The 15,443-nt window shown below is 37.1% G+C and overlaps 1 protein-coding gene and 1 long non-coding RNA gene across 3 annotated transcripts in view; both read right to left on the reverse strand.

Moving 5' to 3' along the window:
- The window catches only part of ADK (adenosine kinase), a 267,429-nt gene that overhangs the window by 104,796 nt on the left and 147,190 nt on the right, over positions 1 to 15,443 (reverse strand). The gene's annotated exons all lie outside the window — the stretch shown is intronic.
- LOC140684479 (uncharacterized) overlaps positions 1 to 15,443 on the reverse strand; it is a 54,722-nt gene that overhangs the window by 16,701 nt on the left and 22,578 nt on the right. Inside the window, exon 1 of the long non-coding RNA XR_012056799.1 lies at positions 169 to 15,443. This exon is cut by the window's right edge and continues 22,578 nt beyond it. This is a non-coding gene — a long non-coding RNA (uncharacterized lncRNA). The remainder of the gene's footprint in view (positions 1 to 168) is intronic.

Consider the following 15,443-nt stretch of genomic DNA (forward strand, 5'->3'; position numbering starts at 1 on the left):
CCATTGGACTGCACACTGTTAAGGAAACTTCCCTGTCTGACCAGCCAGGAGCCCCTCTGGCAGTCACATTTGCACCACCCATGCTGGCACTGAAGTCCCTTCACAGCAGGAGGCTCCAGTGGGACTCCCTGTTCATCCCCCACACACAGGCAGACGAGGTTTCCTCACCAGCTCGATTCCCAGGCTTCCCACAGCAGAGGCTCTGATGACCAAATCCTTCAAATAGCTTAATCTTGGCACAATAACAGTTTGAGCTGGTCCCAAGAAGGCACCATGGACAAAGGAACTGTTGGGCTTTTGCGTGCCCACAGTCCAAGCACGGCAAGGTCTGGGGTCCCCGGCTCCTGCCGTGTCCCTGTGACCGGTCCCCTGGCTCGGCCACAGCTCCCTGAGCCCTTCTCTGTGCAGCTCACGACCTCCCGACTGGGCTCCACCCAGAGCTCAGCCAGCAGCTCCCACTGCAGCCGCACTCCAAGCTAGCACTGAATGTGCTCCTTCACAATATCCTCCCTGATAAATACTGAAGTACCTGTTTCACATTTGCATTCCTGCCATAGCCTAACTCAGAAAAGAGTCTTCATTCTTTCTGCCATTAGAATTTGGTTGAAAACATGATGATAACTAAGTAAAAGCTATCCCTCAGATTGTGAAAAAACTGCCCAGAAGAAAAAGTTCTTGTTTAAATTGTTACAGAATGATATTTCCTTACTGTATATAGAAGAAAATATATTTCTTATTTGTCATTAGAGTAACAACTTCCCTAGTTCATTCTAATGGAACCCCAAATTTGATACACCATGAAAACTAAAAGAAAAGCAACTCAAAAGGCCAAGTAAACCACTAACCCAATAACCACTGAGCACAGCTCCGATATTCCAGTTTCTTATATCATGCACTTGGTCAATTCTTGTCACACATAACAGCACCATGATTCAGAGTAGTCTCGTCCTTCTAAGACATTTTCACCCATACTGTATACTGTAAGGTGATACTTATTCTTAAAGAGACACCAACACTGTCCAACAGGAGCAATATAGTGGTAAAAGAATCATGCCACTAAGAATATTTTATAGGTACTGCCAACTAAATGTTGAAAAATGCTGAATTTTTAATGTAAACAACTGCATATTTACTATCTTGATCAATAATTAAAGTATACTTGTCAGAATACATAAACAAGAAACATGATTTCAAATACCTTCATTTATTATGTTTGTTTACTTGCTTCATCTAAAACCTGATCATATTTACTCATCACTGAAGCTAAGAGTTTCAACAGCACAGTAAATACCACACATTGTGTTTAGCATAATGAGACCTTTAGATCTGCACAGTATTTCTGCTTCAGTACCAGTGATGAAATTAGGATTCTTCTTACAACATAAGTCAATTTTTTGGCCAACAAAAATGTTGTTTCAAAACCAATCAGTTCTTTTATTTACTACAGGCACAAGGCAGTTGGCCTCTGAATAGAACAAGTGAAGGAGAGAAATTTCCTCTTCATGTCCTGCTCACAACACTAGACCTTTAATCTTATGTGCTGAAAACTGCATCAAGCTCACAAATCTCTCAAAAGGGAAAGCCCAGCAATGGGCCCTATCTCCACCTGCTTAACAGCAAGGACAGACAGTGCAATGGCTGCAGAAAAGAAATCATAATGTGGCATGCACTGCCCTTTAGTGGTTGTAGAAATCCTCACCCATAAAGTACACAAGTGTTATCACTAAGCACCTTATTGTGCTTTTCTGAAAAAAATCCCAGTATGTGCTCCCCAGACTTGCATTTCTCAATAGCATGAAAACCACTAGTCTCATTTCAATGTAACTTCAACAGGAAAGGATTTCAGGGGATATGTCTAAATGTGCCATGGTTTCCAACTTATCCAATTGCAGAGCAGGCTAAGAAAGGAGTAGGCTTGAGAAGACAGGAAAAGAGAAGAGCTGAAATTAAAGAGAAGGAGAAATTTATTTATTCATTATTATAACACTGGATACTCTCAAGGGATTTTAAAAAATATACTGGCATGTAAGATATTAACTACTTCTGAAACTACTCTGGATGACCATCAGTATTACAAGGCACCCAAGTAGCTTTGAGTACTGAACCCTTAAACTTCTCTTTCAATTTACTGATGTTTTTATTTAGGTAACTTCACATTTGTTTCCCACTCATGCCTTTAGATGGCCAGTGATAATTGCTATTTGACATCAATATGTAATGCTTCAGTATTCTTCTACAATTATTTTTTGTACCACCCACAGTTCCAAGATTGCAGGAAACAGCAGCATGAACTCTGAAAGACCTGATCTACTCTGGCTGTCTACAGGTCGATGGTTGTCACAATTACCTCTGGTTATTGTGAGACATTGAAAGGTTTAATAGAAGTTTAAAGCTCATTTGAGGGAAACACTACCACATCTAGGCTACTAAAATGGGAAATGAATTTAGTTTAACTTTAAGGTCTTCTGCAGACTAACTGGCCAGTCATGACTGTCATATTATCTTTTACGTATGAACAATATTTCAAAAGTGTACTGAAATGTTCTAACAGAAGGGATATATTTATTATCATGCATAGCAAATATTCAGTTCTGAAAATGATGGCTTTTCTATTAGCTATCCAAGGATTTAGTCTCAAAGACTCCTGAATTTTTGTCTGAAGTCTTTCCTTAACCTTAAATGAGTGAATGCCATCCTGTATTTTCCTCAAAGCTACAGCGAAATAATGTTTACTGTGAAAATCCCAGGTGCACATTCAGAATTACAGAAGATGACCTGTTGGCCCTGAATATACCAAAACTGAAGTATGTTACAAATACAGAATGTGAAACTGCTGCATCTTCCTGATGATTCTTGTATTTCAATAATGATCACTTAAGTCTCAGTACATTTCTTCTGCCTTTATTAACATAAAACCATTCAGCAATTCACAGAATACCACAAAGAAGAGTGAAGAAAACACAGAAGTGGATCATATGCAATTTTTGCTTGGGAAAAAAAGAGGGCTGGAGAAGGAATCTGTGTGTCAGATTATAAGTCATGACTACATGGTAAATATTTGTTATATTATTAGGATTGAATACAGTTAAAAATATCCACTTTTCTAAAAAATTGTGTTATTTCTTATTGTTCAAATAGGAGCAGATCAGTAGTCAAAGTCTTGGTAAAAACATTTCATACTCACCCTGTGACCATGGCACAAGCCCATACATAGTCCCTGTTAGGCAACTGTCACCTGATTTCTTTTGGTTTTTCAAAGGATTTTCCCATAGTGTTACTACATGGGTATTTTACAGTTTTGAGTATAGAATTACCTTCCATGGTAATTATTATGGATTTAGTAAAAAGGGTATGCACTGAGAATCCAGTGACAGTTGAAAATTCTGCTAGCTGTTCATTTAGTTACATGTCCTGCCAGTAAAAGACCAAGTAATATGAAAGTCTTCAAACTAGTCTTGTATCCCCTGTGACTGGAACACTAGAAAATGTTTTAACTTCATTATGTTAAATTAATGTTCTAAATCTACATTGTTCCACTGCCTTTCTTTCTTAGGTACCTCATATATGTTACCAAAATGAAAGGCAGTTTTAGAGCATTTTTCCAAGGAAAGAAGATGCATTTCCTGTTTACAAAGCAAAAAAAACCTACACTTTTACAAAACTTATATTTTCGCAGCTGTCTCCTGTACATTAAAAACATCTAGATTTTGCACAGAATGGATTTTTAACAGCATAGCTTTGTTCAAAGATGGAATTGAAGTTTGGTACTTATTTATCTTTGAACATCTTCAAAACTAAAATTAGTAGAAGCAGTAGAGTGAGAAGTAAAGCAGTCTTCTTCATGCATTAACGTGTTATTGACCAGCAGATAAAGTAAGAAGATAAGACAATTAGTCAATTAGACAATTAGTTAGCCTTTAAAATATGCACCTTAAAAAATATTATTACTTAAAGTAATTATTTGTACTTAAAAAAAATTATCCATTCAGTGATTTTCACTATTTTCTCAGAGATAGCACAGTGAGGCTGGACTCATCCTGTTTAAAATCTGCAAAACCTGGCATTCACTGTTCTGGATAAATCACTTGTGAAACAGGCAGCCAGTTGGGAGTACTAGACAGAAGGTCTTTGGCAGAACTTAGTTAATGAGTCTAGGCCATGACATCCAATGGAGCACTTGGAACACCTAAAGAATAACAAGGAGTTAAATTCTATAAGCTTTAAGTTATTATGGGCTGCTTTCCAAAAAGCGTGACTTGCAATACTTGAGCATGCAAGCCAGATTTCATTTCTGGCTCCATCTCACAATGCTGTAATAGTTTAATTCAGTAGAACTAGAGATTCTCTTTTACTATAAAAAACCAAGAGCTAGAACATTATAAGTGTTTCATTAACTGCAGCAAAATTAATTAGCAATTGATGAGAGAAAGGAAAATCAATAGCGTCCTGCAGCAATTCTGCATCTGTGCTGGCTTCTTGCAAATTCTGCTGGCTGCTGAAAAACCCCGATGATAGAAGATGCTTTTTTTTTTTTTTTGGTTAATAATATATTATATATTACAATGTTTTTTATTATCTTTATCTAAAGTATGTGTTAAGTCTAGTGTCTGTGTGACCAAGAAACAAAGTTTTCCTTAACTGTGAGTACTTTGCAGGCTGAAAATACCAAATTTAACATTAGCTAGTGTAAACACATCATGAGATAAAAACTAAATGTTATTTCTCATGTCTGAAAAATTGTTTTAAAAGTTACAATCAGATTTCTATTCTAATAAAGAAAAAATTGAAGTTACAGTCAAAACAAATTGCAAACTATATCTAAAGTAGATACCATCCTGGTATCTTTAGGAAAAACAAAGCTTGAGACCCTGAGGGATTCCAGTTAGAACAGAAAGGCAACCATCTCTTGTGTGCCTGTACACATGCATGGAATAGCTCTGTACCTTTGCTCATATGGCCAAAAGTTCCTGATGTATCACATCTCTCATATAGTCATCACCTCTTTGAAGCACTGCCTAACAAACTGGTCTTGGGACAGCAAAGCAAAACTTGGTCAACAACAAGGCAAATAATACTAATAGTTTGCAATTATAACAGAAGCTGAGAAGGTTTCACAAGTGTTATTGAATTAAACCAAACAACAAGTTTCCCAGGAAAAATTCTGTGAAAAATTCAAATTGTACAACCAGGAAGCAAGGTATTTTTCATGGCTACAGACTCAGTATTTCATCTCAAAGACAAACTTTCTCTCATTCCCTCTCTTCCTCCTAATAATTCTGGAGAGAACACTTAACATTTTGCAATTAAGAGAAGTCTCACATTACTTACTTGCCCCCAAATTTGTCACCTTTCTCATATTTCTTGCAATTTGCCACTGAATGTTCAGTCATATTGAAAAGATTGACACCACACCAGTGCTGCTTTGTGAGAACTTTGTATATGCACTGAGAAATGCAGTGAAACAATTGACTTTGTGGTAAAAATGTATCATAAACTTTATTATTTACTGTTACCAAGTGATGGACATCTGAAGAGCAAAATCCTCTTATTTAATTTTTTGGAGCTCTCAAATGTCCTAAAGAGCTTGTGCAAAACCCACTGCTTTGTTTTCATTAAAAAAATCTAAGTATATGCTAATAAACCAAGCTTTTAATGATGAGGTAAGAGCTACAGCACAAACAAGTGTGGGTGAAACACCTTCCTTTTGCTTTTTCAGTCACATGCCATTTTCTGCTATCTATTACACCAAGTAAGCCCGGAGATATTAGCTGAAGTGATGACTGAAGAACATGTATTGCAGAAAACCTGTTGAGTAAGAATGAAACTGATTGCCAGTCTTAGAAAACTGAATAGGCAAAAAAATACAGAAATTACCTGATTTTTCTCTTTTTTTTCTTTAAAAAGAGCTAGTGGGCACTCAAGTCATCTGCCTCTAAAGGATGAAGAATTTAATTTCTAGTTCTAAAAAACTGCAGTTTTCTCTGCTGCATCTTAGTAGTTTAAGCAACAAAACCAGTTCTTTGTGTGTAGAACAGAAACTGCCTGATTTTGCTGAAGTTAAATGAGACTTAGTCCAACTTTCAATGAGACAGAAACAGACCATAATGCACATTTTGTATAATCACTTTTTACACAAAGATAAAATGCAAATAGCTTTTATCTATTCTCTTGTCCACATAGATGGACAACATTTTGCCAAATACACAAGAAGATCACTTTTTCTCATTCATTTGCCAACATCCTAAATTACAAAAACATTATACTCATAGACTCAGGAGCAAACAGTATTATCTGCCTTTGCTACAAACGCGCTGCTGTTTTTGAATTTGTTTTGCATTATGTTTCTTAACCTGAAAATTACAGAAGAATTTTCTGTAGCAGAATTACAGCCCAGAATTTTCTCATGCCAATACATAAACAGGTGAGGAATACATAAAAAGGTGAGGAAACTTCCCACTTCCCCAACCGCAAGTTTCATTCAGTCTCAGACTGAGTGAAAGGAAGCAGGTTACAATGACATAGTTAACAATTAATTTAAATAAATTTAACAATTACTCTGCAATCATCACTTATTTACAAACATGTGCTTTAGTATGTAATTAATCATAAAACAAATATACAGTATATAATATTGTAATTAAGTAGAGATTTATTAATGACACATAACACTTGTAACTAATTAATGCACACAGTTAATCATTAAGTATCCTGCTAAGTGCTTATTAGGGTGTTTCTATCCATGGACATCTGATATTTTTCTTTGTCAACTGCCTGATATCTTCACATTTCAAAACAGCAAGGAATATAAAGAAAGGTAAGACCTCTGAACAAATTATTTTGTAAGATGAATATTACTTCAGATTTCATTGTGCTACTGCTTTACAATTAGAAATGACCCAACAGCTTCTGTCTTGGAATGCACAATCTAATAATTTAAAATCTCAAAAGCAGGAAGTTCTGCTAGATCCAGATAACTTCTAATTTTTGTTAGAATATATATGTTTTTTTTCTTTTAATAGATGTTTGCATACATAACTCATGAAACCCAAAGCTTGCAACTCATCTACAATTGACATACACAGAATTTAGGGTAGTTGTGCATCCTGTGCAGATGGGCTGCTGTTTCTTATTAATAATGTTTTATTATTTATTCATGTTGTGGTAATGTTCAAAGTTTCTGATCTAGATTGCAACTTCATTATAGTATAGGTGATCTATACATAAAGGCTGACTCAATTCCTACCCTAAAATTCTAACTTCAGAAAAACTGCAATTGAACAAGATACAAGGTACAAGCAAAGTAATTAAGAGCACAGAGAAACAGTAGTTACCTACTGTTTTTATAACCTCTATAAATTCCCTATTGCCTTTCCATTTCCTCCTCTGTCACTGTAAATAACATAACAATTACATCTCTTTTCTCAATTTCATGTTTTAGCTACAAGAAAAAAAGAAAAAAAAAGAAACACACTGCACTGAATGAGAACTGCTCAATTTACTTAGTACAGCATTCCTCCCAGGGATAGCTGTACAAATCTCCCACAGATATTTAGCAGCTCCTGGTACCTCCTCCTGTTCAAGGAGGAGTGATGGCTATTGCCACGTACACCATGATTGGTCATCCCAAACTCTGCAGTTAAGCCAGCTGCTGTTCCTGGTGTCTCCTGAACCTAGTCCTACTCCAAGAACATTGCTCTGCCTTGCCCCTGTCGGGCACACCCTGCCTAAAAGTTGTTTAGGGGTTATACTTTCATTTATACTCGGTTTTTTTGTAATGTGTTCCATGTGTCAGCTTCAACACCATGAATATTTTTGGTCTGATTTCACATTTTAAGCTGAAGACATACCCTCTGTATTGCTTGCTTGCCCATCTTTCCCCATCACCTTGCTCCTCCACCCCTGTCTGCAAGTGCCCTCTTTCTGCCTTTGTTAGTCAATAACTTGTCAGCATTTATAAAATAGTATCAGCATCTGGAAACAGGAAATGAAGCTCAAGGTTTGGGAGCACAAAGGTATCCAAACACATATTAATATTTCCATTGGCTCTGATGCCTGCACACGTGACAGGGCTTGATTTAAATGTATTTTCCTGTAATAGTAGTGAAAGTAACAAAGGTCCTCATGGCATAATCTCATTGGATAGTGAAATCTTCAATAACATCTTAAAATACCAGACAGATTTTATAAAATTTATAACCAATAGATCACATAAACTTTATCAAATGCAGAAGACTGAATCCTAAAATATTATGGTTTTTAAATTTACTAAATGAATAATTCTGTAAGCTTTTCTAATATTTCAATTAAATCTGTGAGAAGGTTTTAGCAGAAAGCTGGAAGAGATGCAGCTGCTTAGTATGTTTTGGTAGGTAGCTTTTTTTTGTTTTTAATTACATTTCCAATAATCGGATACATATCGGTTTGTTTTGGGTTTTTTTAATATTTTATCATGAAGGGAACTTCTACTACTGCAAATACTGGAATAAATCTTGGTGGCATTAATGTGTAATTTATATGACAGTAGCTACATGATAGATGTCCAGAGAATCTGAGATCAAAACACTGAATCACTCAAGAGCACATGCATGTCATTATCTTAAGAGAAACAGTATGCTCCGTTTCTACTTCTGAAGAAATGATTCAAATTTCAATCCAACAATCGAAATTTTACTTGAAAACAATTAAGCTGCTTTCTCACTATGAAAGAAAGCAGACATCATGAATATCTAGCAAGCATTAATTTCTACGGTGTTTGGTTTCTTGGTGTTCTAAGAGGCTTTTTTGTTTCAAAAACAAACAACCCCCCCCAAAAAAACAACCTCATCATGAGCAAAGGGTAACAGATGACTAAAATGATCATGTTCAAATTGCCCAGAGAAGCTTTTCTTGACCTGAGACCTTGCAGAAATAAATACATATACACTTATCTCCCACACAGAAACCTGGATATAAATGCATTGTGAGCAGCGCAACACAATCACTCATACAGTAAACAAGCACTGTAAACAGAACATATTAAAACTTTCTAACAGAAACCTGTAAATGTGTGAAGCACAATAGATTTATTTTTTTTTTTGAGGAAGAAATGCATGCTGTGGGACTGGCACATTGATCTCTGTCACCGGTCGCAGAGCCCCTGGCCAACCTCAGCGTAAGACAGCATCAGATGAGTAACAGGCACTCATCAAGCCTCTTTGTCATGCCCTTATGATCTGAAATCCCTGAGCTGAGACAGGACAATAAATGAAATAGAGTTAGAATTATATGGTTGATGGTCAAAGACACTGATAAAAATGGCAAGTCCAGTGAGCAGTGATAGTTTCACATATACAGACAATTCTACCAGTGAAACATGCTTTAGAACACGCCTTACAATTTCAGGGATGCTGTTTCACTTTAAACTATTACAGATACCTTTCAAACCCACATGTAAAGACAAGCCACAGGCAGATCTTCACCCGGGAACCTTTCAAAAGGAATTCAGAGTACCCCAAATAATTTTTATTTCAGTAATAATTGAGGTGCAACAAAAGAAGGATGACGATAACAATACTGGTGGAGGGGCAGGCACTGAACTCTTTTCCCTGGTGACAGTGACAGGACCTGAGGGAATGGCCTGAAGTTGTGTCAGGGGAGGTTTACGTTGGATACCAGGAAGAGGTTCTTCACCCAGAGGGTGTTCAGGCACTGGACCAGATCCCCAGGGAAGTGATCACAGCACCAAGGCTGCCGAAGTTCATTGTTTGGACAATGCCTTCAGGCACATGGGGTGATTCTTGGAGTGCTCCATGCAGGGCCAGGAGTTGGACTTTGATAATTCTTGTGGATCCCTTCCACATCAGGATATTCTGTGATTGTAGTTTTTGCACATGTCACTTGCAGCAGAATGATCTGTTGCCATCATAGTGCAACACCTGAAATTAATTTTGGATTTTAGCTCTCTTGTGCTAAAGATTTTTCCAATCACTGTTTTTTGGCACGAACCAAAAATGGCCAACATATAGTATTTGAATTTGTGTATTAATTGTATTTGATCTGCAAAAATAGATATTTCACTCCAAAGAAAGCTCTGCTGGATGAAATAACTGGGCTTACATAAAGGGTAGTATGCAGCTTTCCATTTTTTCTTATGTAAACTGTTGTATTTTCCCACACAGCTGAGTATCAGGTGTTCATATCCATATTATTCTACCTGAACCCAAACTTGTCCATGTTAGCAAACTTACTACTTCTACTAAAACCAGAAGCAGCATGGAAACAAGGAGTAGTAGCACAGTTGCTCCTATGAGCTCTATACACAAGAAAAGTCTGTCTGCAGAATAACAATTTATTACCAATTTTTGAATGTTTCAGAACATTCTGGAAAACAAGCCACAACTCTCAATACTGAGCACAGCTATACTTGTACAAAGATGCATCCAGTCCCATGTCCTACCTCTACAAATGGCCATGAGTAGACACACACAGGGAAAAGAGAGAACAAGGCATGCTGCATTTTTCACTTTCCTCAAGAAATCATTCAGCCTCCAGTTGTTTCCAGCTCAAAAAATTTCCTGAGCACACTGTCTTTTCTCATATAAGGCAATATCCTGTGGGTCCGTTTTTCAAGAACTCATCTTGTAAGTGAATATTTTGCACCTACAAACACTTTTGCCAGTGCTGTACCACATGTCTACTACCTGTATTTATTTTGAATCTGGTTTCTACTAGCTTGACTAAGTAACACTTTCATCTCACCTTGTAAGAGAGTGAACAGTTGATTCCTGTGTGTCCTCTTATACTATGACTGATTTTTTCAGCTTCTGTAGTTTCCTTCTTTCAATTTTTACTCTTCAAAAAAGTGTCCTGCATTCCTCCTCATACAGGAACCATTCTTTACCTTTGTTTATTGCCTTTCTCTGAACTCTTTCCAGTTCTGTTACAGCTTTTTAGAACTGACAGAACTATCAGCATTATTAAAGGTGTGGATTTCTTTGATGTCTTAATGATATTTTGTCTTCTGTACCTTTTTCTCTAGTCCTTGCTTTATGGTTCCTAATTTTTGGGTTGGATTTTGTTTAGTTTGCTTTTGTTTTGTAGTCCTGTTGGCCAGCTGAGAACCATTCACTCCTTCTTAATGTAGCTTTATTAGTTGGAGATCCCTCACCCACAGGTTTGTTGAGTCCTTCAAACAGCACAAATTGAATTTCCCTTTGCAGAAGGCATAGTGACTTCTCCCAAGTTAACTATATTTAGCCAGGCATTCCTTAATATGTTTTATTAGTCTCTACTAAATTCCTGGCAAAATCTCCATGTCAGCTGCAAGTAACTACCTAGAAACTTCAGGGATTGCTTGAACAACAGGATTATCTCTAATAATCTAAACTACAATGCTGAACTAATTGCTAAGGAAAATATTAATACAGAAAATGCTTTGTGTATGATTAGAATACTCAGACAATGTATTCTAAAAGATATATTCCTTTTTCTCAAGGAAATAATAGGTATGTTTTTATCTTGACCCCAGATAAGGTGGTAATAGATACAGTTGTCAACCAAACCAGCAGAAAATATTTTTATACTGTAAGTGTATTTTCAATTTCAACTTTCTGCCCCCCAAAATTACTTTGAAAAAAGAGATATTTTTAAAGTAGAGATATGACTGATAAAAATATTTGCTACAGATGTGAACACAGCCATACATGCTTCTTCTATATTAACATACAGGAAGGGAAAAATTTGCCTCTGCATTTCAGCTACCACACTATCTATGAAGCTTGCATTTTCTGGTAGAAGGATGAAGTACAATTGTATCATCTCTGATTGCCACAAAGCTGAGGCTTAAAGTCATCTGTATTTAGTAACAGAAAGATATTGGGAAAGTCAGAAACAAATATATCTGACCAGGATAACATTTATCAGTTATCAATAATTAAGGGAAAAAAAACACCTAAAGGCTTATTTAACAACAGCTCTGACAAATCAATCCAGTAGTTACCGAAGGTCTTCTCCAAAACATACTCAAAACATACTCCCTTCCCCACAAAAGGTATTTTTTGCTTCTAAAACGTTGTTGCTGGCAGTTTCATGCTGCTCATGATCTCCCATGGCTGGGTGAAGCCTGGTTTGGCTGGGAGCTGGCTGTGCACAGGAGTGACTCAGCTGGACTAGCTCCTTGTAGCAATGCAAGCGTCTACCTGCTCCAACGTGCCTGACTGGTTGGGATCACTTGTGCATGCCAAGGGTTATCACAGGACTTTTACTTCCATTAAGCTCTCAATGGAGGCTCTTGCAATCTAATTTTACATGTGTTTTGTGTTAGTCACATTTGCAATTACCCAGGTTACCCCCACCTCCTCATTACTCCTCATTACGTTATTATAATTGAGACTTGACTAATTGAATCCATAGGTGCTGTTTTAGAGCAAGACATCATTTTCCTGTAATAATGCACAACTCCCCCTTCCTTCCTTCCTCCAGTGGAACCATGGGAAATTCAGAGACAACACTTCTCAGTAAAAAGCTTTTAAATATTGATCATATGCAGGAAGTCTCCTGATGAATTGAGGAATCATCACTTTCTTACCCTTCACCTCTCTGTTCCTCAAAATAGCAAAAGACAGAAATTTGATGAATAGACTAAAGACATAATGCCATCTCAGGAAGGCATCATGCAGGAGACACAATGGAGAAAGGACCTCTACCTTTGCATCTCACATAATTTTTGACTTCCCCAGGGGGTGGACGAGAGCATTTCAACATATGCCAGAGCAGTGCTAATTGCTGCTCTGAAGCATGGTGGTTGCCTTCTTTCAACAGCTGTTCTAAGGCACAGAACACAGAGTTGAAAGTGCTCCATCCTTTCAGGCCCAGATGCTCCCATCCCCTCCCCCAGCAGACTTCCAGTCTGCAGTTTGGGAAAGCCGTGGGGAAAAGTGGCTCAAGGGGCTTATTACATTGCCTTTGAAGCTGAAGATCTACTGCAGAATGAATGCACCACTACAGACCTGCCCTAACAGATAATGCATAAAAAAAAATCCAAATTTATATAGAAATTTAAAAAACCAACAAAACAAGCGAAACCAAATAATATTTATTTTTACATAATTATGCTAAATAGCAAAATTATAATAGGCCCATTTCTTTGACATCTTTCAAATTTAACTTTCTGCGTATATAACGGTTTTTATTCAGTTACTACAACACCATCTACACACATCTAAATAAAAGTATATTTTTAAGACTAAGATGTACATTAATGTCTTGGAAGTCCAAAATAATAAACTACAAGTATAATGGTATTAGAAATGGGGGGTCAATAAATGTACTTTACATGTACATTTTTTTCACTGTTAAAAATGTAAATGTGACGCAGATAGTTAGACCACAATTACTTAAAAGCACACTTTTACACTTGGCAAGTAACTCCTAATCTCTACCTTCCCCAACTTCCCCAGCTCTTCAATATCTCTATACCATGGCCAGTTTTATGGGAGAAATGTTTGTGGGGTTGCTTGGTGATTGGCTAAAACCCCAACATTATTTTCTGTTTCTTTCACTCAGCTCAGTTCCCTGCTTCACTTCAGACTGCAGTCCAACAGATTATATTAGTTCACAAGTGAAAACACAAATTAAGGACAGGGAGAACATACCTGGAATACATTATATTCTCCATGAGCAAGGTACAGAAATTTCCTAATTTTTTTTTTTTAGATATAGATATGGGAAAACACTCTTTTTTTGGTTGTTCTTAAAGACTAAGACTATATTGTCTGCCATGGAAATGTTGCAAGCAATTTTTAAAAAATGAATTTGTACATAGCTATACAACCATACCAGGCCACACAGAATTTTTTTTTTTCAAACGACCAAATGACATTTTTCTGGAACAAACCACCTATATGGCTGGCATTTGGTGCTAGACACAGAAGGGAAGAAAGAGCAGACTGCAGCGCTATCCCCCCTCAGCCAGGAGGCTTCCAAGGCCTGCTGATCCTCAGGACAATCCTGCTGCTCTCCCTCCACTCTGCTCCTTCACATTAGCCACAAGCTCACATTTTGCCATCCCTGAAAATTACTCAGACTCAGAATCATGTTTTCTTCTGCTTCTTAACACTGTTTCCTTTGAGTCTCAAGTCACTCTTGGGGATTTCTGCAACCTTGAGCATTTACAGCTTAATTGGCCCATGCACCTCTGGGGTTTTTTTCCGTGCTTGCAGAACCCATTTTAGCTGCCATCCCTACCTGGGCCATGCTCCTCCCCTCTGGCTGCACAAAATAGGTTCCTGCTTCCCACACAAACCAAAGGCAACGCTTTCCAAGGGGTCAGTGAGGAAACAACGCATCACCTCCCAGTCCTCAGGCACTCCCATATCAGAACCTATTCATTACACATAAACTAAAACTTACTATTATATTAACATTCACAAGACCAGTGAATACACTTGATCCATAGTTCTGAAGTGACAGCAAACAAATATGGAGATGTATGCTAACTTAGGAAGAGGACACCTAAATACAGACACTGGAACTGGAGTGGGGAATAGCTGCACTCAGAGCTCCCATAGTCTGAAACAGATTTGCACATGTAGTTTGTACACTTACACAGTTTCAAGCTGGCAGCTGGTGTTCATGGATGAGTTTAAGTATTAACTTCAAACTATTTCTTTAAAACATAATTAGTAAAAACATCTTAAACACTGGAAAAGGTAGTCTTACAAATAAGGAATATAGTAGAAGCTGTTGCAAATTTCTAGTTAAATGCTGAATAACTTTAAGCATCATTAGAAACATAAAGGCTCATTTTAGCCACTGAAAAAGGTGTGGAAGTTGTTCTCATCAACAGAATATGAGTGCTATTATGCAGTATATTTTGCAACATCCTTAAAATGACACGGATCAGATTAATTGCACTCACAGGCATCACTGAAACCATAAAGCAAGCAGCAGCTCCAGCCAAAGCTCTGAAACTATTTTATAATTCTGAAATTATCACTATCATGCACTTAGGACACACTTGCTCACTACATTATTATTTCACAACTAGCTCCCCCAGGTACTGGTAGCTTTCCAGATAAATTAACTTAGTTATGGGAACATTGTTATTTCGGGTCAACATTTTCAAAATGAACTCATTGTCTCCATGAAGCAAAGAAATATTATAATCCATTAATATCTCTTTCAACAAAAAGGATGAAATCTTCCCCTGGTTATGCTGATAAACACTTTGGTGTCAAAACTAAGCCTCTTTATCATGATAACCTAGAGTAATGGTCTGCTGCTCCAGGCACTTTACTTTACAGATGAAAAATCAGTTCTACTTTCATGGAATTAGATTAATGCCATAACAGGAAATACTTCTGGGGCTGAACTTGCTTCATGCCTTCAAAGCTGGCTGTAAATTTAAAATACTTCCTGAACTCAAAAGATAAGACAGGAGAGAAGGAAAAAGAAAAACAGTGAAG

The sequence above is a fragment of the Taeniopygia guttata genome, chromosome 6 (genome assembly GCF_048771995.1).
Source record: "Taeniopygia guttata chromosome 6, bTaeGut7.mat, whole genome shotgun sequence".
Lineage (NCBI taxonomy): Eukaryota > Metazoa > Chordata > Aves > Passeriformes > Estrildidae > Taeniopygia > Taeniopygia guttata.